General features: G+C 34.6%; 1 protein-coding gene across 4 annotated transcripts in view; it reads right to left on the bottom strand.

Moving 5' to 3' along the window:
- LOC106882709 (dynamin-binding protein) overlaps nucleotides 1-13,383 on the bottom strand; it is a 331,344-nt gene that overhangs the window by 180,101 nt on the left and 137,860 nt on the right. The window lies entirely within an intron of this gene.

The following is a 13,383-nucleotide window of genomic DNA, read 5'->3' as shown; positions in this document are numbered from 1 at the left end:
CAGAAATACTGCTTGAAGGGTTTTAATGGATCATACTGACCATAGTACTTATTTTTCAGTCTAGTACTAATCACTATTTGCTGAATTACTAAGCTATAGGACACAAACATGGAGTACAATTTTGCGAGTAGTGTCAATGTAAAGACAGACACAGAGATAAAATATGTAAACAGAGTTTCTGTCCATCAAGTTTCATACATAGGATATTTATCAGCTTGAGGCTTTAATACCAGAAATTTAATCATGATGCTACAAAGTAGGACTACACCAAAACTATGTGGTTGTGAAGTGAACTGCCATATTTGTCCTACATAATCTTAGAAAGATAAATTATCATGGCTAGAATACTTTTGATCATCAATCTGCTTGATCAGAGTTTACTTGATAACAACAAAAAACTTTCTACTTTTCCTTTTTAGGCACATGCAAAGGTAAGAAACATTTTATATCCAGATAAATGAAATTATTCCACCCAGAAATGAATGTTACAAACAGAGTTGCAGCTGATGAGGAGAATGTGAGAATGGAACAATTTGAACTTATGGCTCTTTAAATCACAAAGTTTGTCATCTTAATTACTCTGCTGTCATGATTCTGTAACACTTTAAATTTGAAGGTGATATATGAGAATTTCATTTGATTTCCTGCTGAAACTAAAGTCTTGGTTATTAATCAATTAATTAACAATACTTCTAAGCAATTATCTCAACTTCATATAAAGGGAATTAATTAAGGGGTATGCTGTCATGGAATTGTCCCTACCTAACATTTTTCTCCACATTTCAAAATACCTTTATTAAAGAGAGAAAGAGAGAAGAGTGAAAATGTAGGCATACACACATTTAAAATTTAAATGATGCCTGTTAATGCTCTTCTTAGCAAGGTGACAACATAAATATGAGACAGTGAAGTGAGATACAGAAGTAGTAGATTGGAACCATAATAATCAGCTATACTACAAGATAAACCTTCATTCCACATAACATATAATATTCTTAATAGGAACAAGGGTCGTGGAATGACCAAGTGGATTATCATGAGCACAAACTTGATGACTTAGTGAAAGCAATTAATTTTACTTGGCTTTAACCAAATTGAAAATGGTCAATTCATGTTAGACAAGCATTCTACCTAGATTGCATCTTCTACACAGCACAATGGTAAGCTAGAGATAAGTAAGGAAAGATTTCTATTTTGATACTTTTTGAAAGTTACAGACTAAAACTAGAATGACTTGAAAGATTAGGTTTTTTTTAACGCATTGTTTCAGAGAATAAAAGCTGAGCTCTTAGTCAGTTGAGATTAACTGGAGTAATAAAGTGAAGCAATATTGAAAGGAGGTTGATATTTGTTTAGAAACAATGGATTTTGTAATTATGATAAAACAGCTGCATAGAAAGATTGTGAAATAGTGTTTAGTGCAAGATAAACTGCATGAGGTTGGAAATAAATTAGATAAGTAGTGTATTGAATTATTCAGAGGTAGGGGGAGTCTCTGCATTTTTGTATATTTTAATTATATATGACAAATACTTGAGAGAAAATTAAATATAGCTTTCATAAATTTATAATGATTTGTGATTATACACATGTGCATCTACACATACTTGCCTGATTCCAGTTTTCATGGTTGGTTACCTTCCCTTACGTCAGCCAATCAGCTATTAAAATGGAATATGTGCTTAGTGTGGCAGAAAAAGTAAATCACTGAAGCAACTGTGTAAGGTAATAAGGGTAGATAGACAGATATCAAACCTGTCAATTGAAAGGAAACCAATTGATTGTTAACATCTATGAGCAATTATAAAATAGATCAAGATGTTAGGGACAGTCACAAACAGAATTATTTACAATAGATCTACAACAAACAAGTTGATTAAGAATCATTCTCCTTCACACTTTGCCTTTTAACTAAAGCCACTCTTGATCTTCTTGATCATTGGAATCTCTTACACTGAGAAGTTTAAGGAGTCTTTCACAACATAGCAAAGACTTTTATTTTTACATAGGAATAAAAATCAAAATTACAAGCTACCAAAACACAACTTAATTAGAAATCACATAACCATCCACCATGGGCTAGGTAAGTAAAGTAAATAAATTACTGATTCTAATGAACAGATACAGAAATTCACAACTTTTAAAAATAACTATTAGATTGTCTATTATTATGATGACAATCTTATCGCATCTTTTCTATAATTTTTGATATGCCAACAAGGAAGCAATTGTATGGGTGCTCAATCTGTTAGAAATAATGGCTAAATACCCTAAAATTACATACTACAATCTTTAAAAAAAAAGGAAGGGCACATTGGACAATGTAGTTTTAGAATAGTGGGTGGTCACTGATGGAACACCTTTGTTTAAAAGTCTTCCCAAACAGGACCAACCATTAAATCAAACTGGTTTATGATAAAAATGAGTTCTTTTGTTTTTTAATTCTAAACCATAAACTTCTTTATAATAAAGTATTCTGGGGTTTGTAAGAAATTACTAATTAAAATATCAATTACTACATCTTGATTAAATCATTAATTGAATAATGGATTATATTTTCTTTAACCATCTAACACTTGAAGAAACAAAATGTGTGTCCGCTTACAAGTAGGACAACTATCTAAAGCAGATAATCTTTATTGAGAGCTACTCTACAAAAATATTCAAAGTAATTTTTCATTAACATTGTTATTTAGAAAGTTCTGTGGGCTATAGATTGTTCATGGCTGATCTAAAAAAAAAATGAGGAACACTCATAAGTCAATACTGTATGTTATGTGAAATCAACTCTGTAATTTATTGGTGAATAACTTAAAGAAGTTTTGTTTGGGAATGTCAAACTTAAGACAATGTACAGCAAATATCTTTACTTATCAGTGTTTTTTTTCCTTTCCATTTTGAGGAACAAAAACAGTGTTTGTAGCTTCTTTTAAGCAACTATAATTTGATGATTTTAGTAGCTTAGCAAAATTAGATATTTTTGACAAATGAGATTGGGATTATACAGTGAGATTAGTGTTTGTTGATTGAATTGCTTAAGGTAGCCTTTTTTTAAAAAAAAAATGTCTTAAACATTAGTAGAATGGTTTTCATTGAAACAGCTGGTTTTACAGCCAGAAGCTCTTATTGCAAACCATACAACCAAGTAAGAAGAGAAGCGTGGAAGGATGATGAGAGGAAGATGTGCAGGAATATCAAGTAGGTGTGGTATTTTAATCAAAATATGTGATACTATTCTTGGGGTGGATGGATATATTTATCCTTTAATAAAAATGGTTTACCATCTCAGGTTTAAACTCATTGTGGACTCTAAAGAAGAAAAGCAACTTTTATGAAGCAATTTTTTAGTTCATGTGGACTAAATGTAGAGTTCCTATGAAAGACTGTTAGTATATGTCACATCTAACAAGTGTAGAGAATCTAAAACTTCAAGTTGTGTATTATTATTATTGAGGAACAAAGATGCACTGACACATTTGTTCTCTTTTCTGAAGATGTTTAATGCTTGTTTTGAATAGTGTAGAAGGAAGCTAAATTATTAATCCCAAATGCAAAATGTTCTGGATGTCATATAAATGGGACATCCACGATGACCAATGGGAGAAAAATACAAAGAAAAATATATCATCTTCTATCTTTTACTTGTTTCAGTCATTTGACTGTGGTGATGCTGGAGTACCATGAAGGGTTTTAGTCAAACAAATTGACCCCAGGATTTATTCTTTTAAAATCTAGTATTAATTCTATCAGTCTCTTTTTGTCTAATCATTAAGTTACGAGAATGTAATCAAACCAACACCACTTGTCAAGAAGTGGTGGGGAGCAAACACAAACACACGAGGGGCTTCTTTCAGTTTCCATCTACCAAATCCATTCACATTAGGCTTTGGTCCATCTGAGGCTATAGTAGAAGACACTTGCCCAAGGTACCATGCAGTGAAACTGAACTTGGAACCATGTGATTGGGAAGCAACTTCTTACCACACAGCCATGCCTGCCAACATTAGTGAAGGAATGTATATGCATAGACAGATATCAGAATTATCCAGCCTTGGTAAATTTCCTCATTAATTGTAGAGTGGGTTGGATGTGGCTATTTAACATGAGGTCAAGCTTGCTCAGTAGTCTAATAATAGAGAATTTTCCAGCTATGAATATTCCATCTTATTTTAAGATGGTGTTTAGGTTTACATTTTCCACTGTGCTTCATTTTTAAAGATAGTAGAGTGTTATTTGAGGGAGATTTAGTAACTACTTTTTGTAGTTCAAATAATAACAAATGTTCTCTTGCTGGTTTAGTAGGTTGTTGACAAAGGAAGAACTAGAATTGAATACATGAATTATCTCCCAGTTGAAAAGTGAGAATTAGATAGAGTCCAAACAACAAGCTGTTATGAAAAAACATGCCTGAAAGTAGATAATGGCAATAATCTTTTAATGTTTTCTTGGACCTGATATTTACCTTGCCCAAGATGTCTGAGAGTGATACTGCTAGCAGAGAACTCAAATGTTTGAGAGTTAACAAGAATCTTGCATCATTGTAAAACAGATTTTCAGGAAATCAGAGAAGAGTTCTGAACCAAAAATGATCTAAACTTATTTCTCTGTAGACACAAAACCTGATAATGGAAGTAGTGATGTATTTACATTTACTTAATTGTTCTGAAGCAGCTCCAACCTAAATCATGATTCTGCTGACAACATAATACCCAATAGATGAATAACTACAATACTAGTATACAGAATCACATTGTTTTATCTCATAAGTTATCAAATTTTAGAGGGAGTCAATATCTTAAAAAATAACCTAAAATCTATTTGACAAAGAACACCTTAAATTAATAATTATTAAAAAGAAAATGCATAAGAATAACTTAAAAAGAAAAAAAATTAGTAAATTTTAGAAAGCATATTATGGTTAGCAATTCAACTTTGAAATATGCTTTACAGATTAAAAGTTAGTCATACTTAAGATTTACAAGGAAATAGCAAATTTGCGGAGTAGTTCAATTTCTTTAAGAATTTATAAGAGAATTACATAGCAAGATATTCTGATGAAATCACAGATTAAAATACTTTCAGTGATATTTCAGTGATTTACAAAACATTTTATATTCTTTCATTCTTCTACTTCCCCTCCCCCACAACTGCAATCCAGCCCATATGCATTGTAATTTGTAAGAATCTATTCAATATGTGACTAAAGCAAGTGATTTGCAACCAATCAATAGTATTTTCACAGCAATCTTTCTATTTTGAAGTAAATGGGAGTGGGGTGAGGAAAAGAGACAACAAGTGTTTATCAGTAGAATTCCTGTACAAAATGCTTCAGGCCACTTAGATATGAAGTTAGAAATGAATAGAATAAATTGATACAAAATATTGCATGTTGATATTCTAGATCAGAGCTGATTAAAGTTCTTTTTTATTATTTATTTTAGCTTTGTTTTAAGCATTTAGAAAGAATACCTTGTTGAAGTAGTAAGAATAAGAAAATAGGCCAATCAGTGCAGCAGGAAATTATTGTTTAGCATTTCATTAGGGGCAAGGGGAGGGGTAAGAGATTAACATACGTAATAAGAAGGTTTGGGGTTGCAAAAGTTTTAGCCAAGGCCTCATCTCTCTATAAAAATTAAGACAATAATCTGAATCAAATTCTATCTAGACTGTGATACACTTCTTGCAGAGTACTATTACAATGACAGCCTGCTGCTTATGTTGATTCTACTTCTAACATAGTTAGATGGGCTATTTTAAGTCTATACAAGCTACTTCTAAAGTGTCTGATGATGCAACATTTTTGATGTTATCAAGTGTAGAGGGTTGGAATTTTGAGAATTTCACAAGCAGGATAAGTAGTACTTCACTATCAAGGAAGTATGAGATATAGTTCAGTGAGTGGATATATTGGTTAACTCAATCATTCTTGACACCAGGTCAACAGATTGCTCAGCTTTCACTTTAATAGTAATGATCAAATTAAATAGGGAATAGCAAGGTATTGTGGGTAAAGTGTAAATGAGGTTGCTGTGATTGCACAAATTGACAATGTGTGTGTGTATGTGTGAATTAGTAGTCGTATGCTTGTGAATATGTGCACAGATATGTTATTTTTCTCTTTGCACTCTTCTGAAGCAGATCCTGGGGCAAAGAAATGATGCTTTACAACAATTTTACAAAAATTTCCCATTTAACTAATTTTCAGGACATTTTGTCACATCTAAAAATTCCACCATATGAAAGAGGTGAGATGGGTTGGTTAATGCTGCAATGTATCTGTTGCATAAGATATTTAACTGTGGGTCACAGTTGCCATTATGGTTATCATTCAACATATTCATTAACATTTTTTTCTGTTAAATGTTCATTCAAATATTTTTACTTCTAGGTAAATATTTACTTATTGGTCTGATCTGTTCATGTGCTGTTATTTTTGTTTGGTGAGCTGGATTATTTTCATGTTGTTACAAGGTGTATCTTATACACATTTTGAAGTGACATGTTGTCAAAATGTGAAAGTTTAATCAAATATATAAATCTGTAAAGGCAACCTTCTACTAAATACTGGAAGTTGGTGGGGTGGGAAGGTTTAGACAGTCAACAGGTAACTAAAATCCTTATTGGCAAGTCTCAGAGTGAGTTAAAACACATCTAAATGTTATGAAAACAGTAACAATAACAATTATTTCTAATTTTGGCACAAGGCCAGCAATTTTGAAGGGAGAGGTAAGTAGATTATAACGACCCCATTACTTAACTAGTACTTTATTTTATAGACTCCAGAGAGATGAAAAGCAAAATTGACCTTGGCATGATCTGAACTTAAAACATAAAGAGCTGAAATGAATGCTGCAAAGCAGCAGCTACTGATAACAGCAGATGATTTTTAAAATGAGAATCTCTGAAACTTGACTGCCCTCACAAACAAGAATACTAAAAATGAACCCAACCACTCTCAAAAATTAAAAAAAAACAAGAAACAAACTCCCCAGAATCCTTGTCTGGTACTGGATCAATCCCAAAATCTAATCAGCTTGTGCCAGTCATGAGGCCAAACATCCCTGAAAGTTTCATTAGAATCCATCCAGTAGTTCTTGAGATATCTTGTCCACGAACAGACAAATTAGCACGACTGAAAACAATACTTCTGCCTTCGCTAAGGTGGAGGTAATAATGATAATAATAATATTAATAATAACAATTGCTATGTCTTAAATGTGTTGTTGAACTTAATTGTCCCTCTCATTCTCCACACTCTAATTCATTCGTTGCTCTCGTTTCCTCTCTTCCTCACTCTCTGTAAAGCACAAGTTTTAGTTGCTTCTGAAAACATGCAGGCTCTTTATTTACAACCAAGAGAGTCCCAGTCAAAATACCACAAGCTATGATCTTAATATAATACAAGGATATATCTAAAAATTATATAACATGTTTCTGCAACTTTAAATTTATTTCTCGTCAGAAACTTTTCTTGTTTGGGCAGTAAGGAGCACAGTGGTAGGCACCTTCTCTTGTCAGTGATGCATCTGCCCTACCCACCTCCTCAACCATCTTCTCTTATGTTCAATATCTACTTCACTTCTGTCTTTACAACCACTCCTAAGCAGTCCTCCCACTCACTCTGTTGATCTACATGGATTATACTGCACTTGCTGTGTTAAATGGCTTCCTCCCCTCCCTAGTTGATTTTCCTTTTTTTTTTTTTGGTGTTGTTTTCTTCTTTCTCTCTCCTTTTCCAATTTTTTCTCTTTTTTCTTTCTGTCAATGTCAGGGTGGTGAGGGGAGCTGAGTGCCCTCCACTTATAAAATGTCCCATTGACCTGTGCAAGACATATCTCCTGACAGTCAACCTGACTCCTTTGCCAAACCAACAGGAGAAGATTGGGAAAAATGAGTATCTGGTGCCTTCAAATAACCAGTGCTCCAGGTACACTGTACTTGTTAGTCTTGGATGGAAAGCAGCCGAAGAGAAGGATCACTGAGTTCAAAACCAAGGGAGCAAGGCCCCTTTGCCTTGGCAGACTACCTTGATAGAGATAGTGTCTCGATAAAAATACCAGTTGATAGTAACCTAAAAACACACCTCATCTGTGAGTGAAAATGCCAAGCAAAATAGATGACAATAACGGTGTGAATGGGACTGGAACCAATGGTGAAGATGTCGCACCCAGCAGGTGCCCCACTGTTTAGCAGGGTGGGCCGGCTTGTAATCCAGCCACTGCTAGCCATGCTACAAGGCATAAGTGGAATAAATAAGTAAACATGATGGTTATGGAGTGTTACTATCAGAGTACCTCAGTGGATGCAAATGGTGTGCCTGTCATAGGGTACAGAAAACAAATGCACAGTGAATGGACAGCAATAGATCTGTTTGAAATTACTGAACAGAGATTATGTAAGCAAGCAAGAGCAATACGAATGAATGGATGACTAACAGAATTGGAGCTAGAAGCTATGAAAAGAAGGATATTGGGTGATGCTGGGTATGCGAGAAATGAGAAAGTGATATAGTAGTAGAGATGGACAAATTGTTCACAAGAATATACTACCATGAATTGCGAAAGAATTGAGATCAGTGACTACTTAAACAATGAAGACCAATTAATAAAAGATAAGATTTTGGATCTATCAAATACAGAAAGGACAAAATTAATGTGCGACTTTAAGAAGGCTAACTAATAGAGACTAAATCAAGAGATGAGTCAATAATGTATTGAGACACATTAAAACAAACAACATCACACAAACAAACAATTTTATCAAGGCTACTAGTAGGATTGTGGCAAAAAGGATGGGATTGAGAACTACTGAGAACAGAAAAGCGACAGATAGAAGAGGAAATAAACAACCTTGGTGGAAAAGGAGAATTTCAGAAGATATAAACTCCTTGGACAGTGTAGTGTTAATACTTGTCAGGAGAAGAAATGGAGAACTTAAGAATGAATGGAAATTCAAAAAAGTTAGGAAGAAGTATGGTGTAGATACAAAAGGCCCGAATATTATTATTGAAGAACTGAAGTAGCCCATACTTACAAAAACAGCAAAGCTAACTAGGTTTGAACAATGGATTAAGAAATACCGGCAAAACAAATTATTTAGAACTGACCAAAAAAGATTTTATCAAAAGATTAATGATGATAAAAAATGTGAAATATTAGACCCTGATGCTGATGAAAGTTGACTTTTCTGGGGTAAGATATGGAGTAAGCAAGAACAGCATTATGTTGAATGGCTCTGCAGCCTGAAGCAAACAGCTTCTTATCCCCAGCAAGAAGTTATCCACTTCACAGAAGACAGTATCAAAAATGTGAGTAAAAAGATAAGCAATTGGAAAGCAGTGGGACCTGATGGTGTACAGGAATTTTGGATAAAAAAAGATCAGTAGTTACTATAAATTGATCACAGAGCAACTTAATGCATTGATCAATAGAGAAGAAGAAATCCTGGGCTGATTGACAAAAGGAAGAACAGTGTTGTGTCTGAAGGATGCGTCAAAGGGAAATGCAGCTGACAATTACAGGCCAATTTCCTGCTTCCCATTAATGTAGAAGTTACTGTCAGGAGGAATTGCAGAAGAGCTGCACAAATTTCTTGATGAGAACAATATATTACCTATGGAACAAAAAGGCTGTAGAAGGAGATGCAGAGGTACCAAAGATCAATTACTGATGGACAAAATGGTAATGCAAGATTGTAAATGAAGGAGAACACATTTGGAAATGGCCTGGATTGACAATCACAAAGCTTGTGATAGGATTCTATATTCATGGATCATTGGGTGCTTAGATCTGTTTGGAATTGTGAGGAATGTAACATGTTTCCTGAAGAGAAGTATGGTGGAGTGGAAAACTGAACTGACATCTTACTGAAAAAGCTTGGGCACCCTGGGTATCAGAAAAGGGATTTTCCAGGGTGATAGCTTATCTCCATTGTTTTTTGTTCTCTGTATGACACCCCTGACCTTGGTACTAAGGAAAATGAACCTGAGGTAGCAACTAAAGGGAAAATCCCAAATAATCAACCACCTCCTCTTCAAGGATGATTTGAAATTGTATGGCAAGGATGAGACACAAGTGAGTTCCTTGGTGAACACAGTCCATTGTTTTAGTGCTGATATTAGAATGGAATTTGGACTTAAATTTGTACCTAAAAAGAGGCAAGGTACAGTCTCTAGCAGGAATAGAACTTCCGAATAGAGACTTGATTAAACAAATTGAAACCGAAGGTTAAAAAAATACCTTGGTTTACTAGAGTTCAAAGAGATAATGGAGAAGGAACTGAAAGAGCAACTGAGGATGGAATATTTCCAAAGATTAAGGTTGGAGTTACACTCAAAACTGACTGGATGGAATAAAATCCAAGCAGTTAACACGTGAGTAATAGCATCATTTGGGTATGGAGCAGGAATTATAAGATGGCAAAAAGAGAAGTGAAGAAAATGGATACCAAGACCAGAAAAATGTTGACAGTACACAGAGCCTTCCATCCTAAGAGTGACACCAATAGGCTGTGCTTGTCCACAAGAAAGAGTGGGAGAGGTTTGCCAGGACTGTATTGAAGCAGAGGAAAACAACCTAGGGTGGTATATAAAAAATGCTGTGGAACCATTGTTAAAACATACGAAGGCCAATGTCATCAAAACTGAAAATTGTGTAAACAAAAATTTAAACAAGAAATGAAAAGAAAAAACGAAAATGCATAGAAGGAAAAAAAAATGGATGGTCAGTTTGCAAGAGATGTGAATGCCAAGACAGGTACAGAAGACCAGTGACTATGGATGATGAGGAGTGATTTGAAGACAGAGACAGAAGCACTCATATGTGCAGCTCAAGAACAAGCGCTAAGAACCATCTATGTGAAGCGCAGAATAAACAACACTACCGACAATGACAAATGCAGAATAGGCAGCGAGAGGGATGAAACAGTATGGGGCATCGTTGGTAAATGCCCAAAATTGGCACAACACGAATACAAAAGATACCATGACAATGTGGCAAGAATGATCCACTGGGAGCTCTGTAGAAATCATGGCCTACAAAGAACAAAGATGTGAGATGAGCAAACCCTGGAAGGAATCACTGAGAATGAGAATTGCAAAATCATGGGGGATGCAATGATTCAGTGCGATCACCTGACCAGACATTGGAAATTGGACAATGTTGTGGTGAATAAAAAAAAAAACATGCATGATAATTGACATAGCTTGCCCCAGCGACAACAGGATCAATCTGAAAGAAGAAGAAAAGATAAACAACTATGATGGTTTGAAGTGGGAAATACGAAGGTTGTGGTCAATGAAGAGAGTAGACATGATACCAATAGCAATAGGCATATTTGGAAGTATCAACACTCAACTGCCATCATGGCTGGAAAAGATTGGTGCAAGTGTGAAGATATAACACCTACAAAAATCAGCATTGCCTGGAACTGCAAGAATTCTTCGCAAGGTTCTTGAAGCATGACCAGTAAATAAGTGTCACCTTTGTCTGCTCGCTGTGAACAGCTGACACTTCCCATCATACCCAGCAAAATAAGCTGTGAGTTTTCATCACACAATAATGATGATGATGATGATGATGATGATAATAAATGCCCTGTTGCAATACCAGACACTGGCTCTCATGGCTTCTGATCTTAACTGATTGGAAGTGTTATCCTGTACATGTTTTGTCTTGGTATAAAAGATGGGCTACAGCAAACATTCTGCTCAATACCACAAATTTGTTGTCAGCTGTTTAACCTTAACCAATTTGGTCATTCAACCATTCATGGACACCTTCATGCCATTGGAAAAGTCAGCAGATTTGGTCAATGGGTTCCTCACAAACTTTCTGAGTCTAATTGTGTGCTCTTCTTTGTTGTCATGTCCCATGAATGAACCTTTTTTAGACCGAATGGTGACTGGTGACGAGATATGGATTCTCTATGAAAATGTCAAGTGTTGAAAATAGTGGGTAGGGAAAGGAAAAACATCGGCACCCCAGGCTAAAGAAAGTATTCACTCATGTAAGGTGATGTTATCTGCTTGGTGGGGTATGAAAGGTTTAGTCCACTTTGAACTTTTAAACCTAAACCAAACAATAACAAAGGAGATCTACTGTGAGCAGCTTGAGTGGCTTACGTCAGTGCTAGAAAGAAAATGACCATCGTTGGTTTCAAGATGAAATGTGTTCTTCCATGAGAATAATGCTTGGCCACATACAGCAAGGATGACATTCCAAAGGCTGGATCAGTTTGAATGGGAAATAATGCCCCACCCACCATATTTCCCGGACATTGACCCATCTGATCATCATTTATTTTGCAGTCTCCAAAATCATTTGGATGGAAAAAATATGAATTCTTTAGATGAAGTCAGAATAGTACTGGAGGAGTATTTTTCATCATGGACTAATGAATTTTGGAAGAGGAGCCTTGCAAGTCTACCAGATCGATAGAAGAGCATTATAGAAAATGAAGGAGAGTATATATATTAGATTAAAAAAGAAGTTTATCTTAAGTTTGAAAATAAAAGAAGTATAAAAACCCCGCATTATTTATGGGATGACCCAATATATAGTTGGTTCTTGTGTTCAGTTTTATAGGTTGCAAGAGGGAAATGTTGTAATTTAAAGGGTTAGAGGCTAAAAACCACCAATTTTTCATTTACAACTTAGGTTAAGTGGTTATGTGTTCTATTTTATGTATAAATAACAAAGCTAGAAAACCACAGATTCTGAAGAGTTTTATGAAATATACATTAGTCTTATAAATACATATCAAACTGGGAATTATGTTGCAGTCAGGAAATAATATTTTACAGCCCTCACATGGAAACCATTAACAGATATAATTAGATTAGTTTGTTTAGAAACAAAGACCTCTTAGTTAATCAAATGCAATGCTATCAATAAAACAAATATTTCAAACAGCATTATGTGTAGAAAGTGCCACCTAGTCTGGTGTATTATCTGAACTCTAACATCATTAAATTTCCATATACCAATGGCTGACCACATGTTCCTGTTTACACTCTCACTTACCACCAGTTAAAAATTACTGAAGGGAGTCATACATGGCTGCATCTGTTAAATGCGAACAATAGACTAAGTTAAACTGATTTTCTCAAGGTAATCAATTGATAGCAACTACATTATCTATATGTAACCATTTCACTAATTCACATATTGAGCATGTACTTGGAGAGTTAAGTAATAAATGTGATCAATTTTCAACTTCAATATTTGAAAATTGATCAAGTTTTAGTTATCTATTTATAGAAAGTCACCTGCACATTTATATATTTATAATAGTCATGTTTGATCAGTATAGAACTTGCACAAAACAGCAGAGCAGAAAAGACAGAATACATATACACACACATGTAATATATATATATATACA

Source organism: Octopus bimaculoides, chromosome 6 (assembly GCF_001194135.2).
Source record: "Octopus bimaculoides isolate UCB-OBI-ISO-001 chromosome 6, ASM119413v2, whole genome shotgun sequence".
Lineage (NCBI taxonomy): Eukaryota > Metazoa > Mollusca > Cephalopoda > Octopoda > Octopodidae > Octopus > Octopus bimaculoides.
This window is presented reverse-complemented; position numbering and strand designations above follow the sequence as displayed.